Source organism: Bison bison, unplaced genomic scaffold (genome assembly GCF_000754665.1).
Source record: "Bison bison bison isolate TAMUID 2011002044 unplaced genomic scaffold, Bison_UMD1.0 scf7180017864378, whole genome shotgun sequence".
In the NCBI taxonomy this organism is placed as follows: domain Eukaryota; kingdom Metazoa; phylum Chordata; class Mammalia; order Artiodactyla; family Bovidae; genus Bison; species Bison bison.
The window spans coordinates 7,432,618-7,434,590 of record NW_011494950.1 but is presented as its reverse complement, the minus strand read 5'-3'; positions in this window follow the sequence as shown (position 1 = coordinate 7,434,590).

The following is a 1,973-nucleotide window of genomic DNA, read 5'->3' as shown; positions in this document are numbered from 1 at the left end:
TTGGGGTCTGACCCACTGAACCTGAGCCTCAGTACCCATCCCCCACTCTCCTTGGTGGGTGCAGGAGTACTGTTCGCTTCTCGTCTGGGAAGTGCTGTTCAGCAATGATCTCTCTGGTAAATTCTTTCCGTTTTGCCTTCCAAGCACCTGTTGCTGCATTCCCCTCTGAGGTTCCAAAGCTCCTCAATGATTCCACATGTGAGGGGTTTCTGAGTGTGTAGAAAGTTTTCCTCCTTCAGGACTCCCTCCCCAGGGCACAGGTCCCTGTCCTGAAATCCTTTACCTCTTTTTTATCTTTGTCTTTTCCCCTACCTTGTTCTAAGGAGATTTGTTTGCCTTTTGGAAGTCTGAGGTCTTCTGCCAACATTCAGAAGTTGTTCTGTAGGAGTTGTTCCATATGCACATAAATTTTTGATATATTTGTGTGGAGAGAGGTGGTCTCCCCATCTTTTTCCTCCACCATCTTGGAAGTTCTCCCTACCACTTTACTTTTAACCTCTGTGTCTCTATACTTAAAGTGGGTTTCTTGTAGACAGTATATAGTTGGGTATTCTTTTTTATTGCCTGTCCTTTTATTGGTATATTTAGACCATTGACATTTAAAATGATTTTTATATAGTCATATTAATATCTACCAGTGCTACTATTTTCAAAACTGGGTCTTTACTTTATTATTGTTTTTGAGAATGAATATGCTTTTAATAATGTCATCTCCTTACTGCACAGATACTAGCTACATTTCCTTGACTTTGCTTGCCCATAAATTTGAAAACTAAATCTGCTCAGGATAGTATAAAAATGACCAGGAGAAAACACCAAGGAGAAACAGCTAAAAATCTCTTAGCCTAACTTAATCCTCATAGGAACATTATGAGCTATTTTCTGACACAGGTGTAGCAAACAAAGCAGTTGACAAGCAATTAATCTCAAAAATATACAAGCAGCTCATGCAGCTCAATTTCAGAAAAATAAACGACCCAATCAAAAAATGGACCAAAGATTTAAACAGACATTTCTTCAAAGAAAACATATAGATGGCTAACAAACACATGAAAAGATGCTCAACATCACTCATTATCAGAGTAATGAAAATCAAAACCACAATGAGGTACCATCTCACACCAGTCAGAATGGCTGCTATCCTAAAGTCTACAAGCTGGAGAGGGTGTGGAGAAAAGGGAATCCTCTTAACTATTGGTGGGAATGCAAACTAGTACAGCCACTATGGAGAACAGTGTGGAGATTCCTTTAAAAACTGGAAATAGAACTGCCATATGACCCAGTAATCCCACTGCTGGGCATACACACTGAGGAAACCAGAATTGAAAGAGACATGTGTACCCCAATGTTCATCGCAGCACTGTTTATAATAGCCAGGACATGGAAGCAACCTAGATGTCCATCAACAACGAATGGATAATAAAGCTGTGGTACATATACACAATGGAATATTACTCAGCCATTAAAAAGAATACATTTGAATCAGTTCTAATGAGGTGGATGAAACTGGAGCCTATTATACAGAGTGAAGTAAGCCAGAAAGAAAAATACCAATACAGTATATTGATGCATATATATGGAATTTAGAAAGATGGTGATGATGACCCTATATGTGAGACAGCAAGAGACACAGATGAATACAACAGTCTTTTTGACTCTGTGGGAGAAGGCAAGGTGGGATGATTTGAGAGAATAACATTGAAACATGTATATTATCATATGTGAAAGAGATCACCAGTCTAGGTTCGATGCATGAGACAGGGTGCTCAGAGCTGGTGCCCTGGGATGACCCAGAGGGATGGGATAGGGAGGGAGGTGGGAGAGGGGTTCAGGATGGGGAACACATGTACACCCATGGATGATTAATGTCAAAGTATGGCAAAACCACTACAATGTTGTAAAGTAATTAGCCTCCAAGTAAAATATAAATTAAAAATTATATATTAGCTCAAAACCAAAAAATGAAAAGAAAA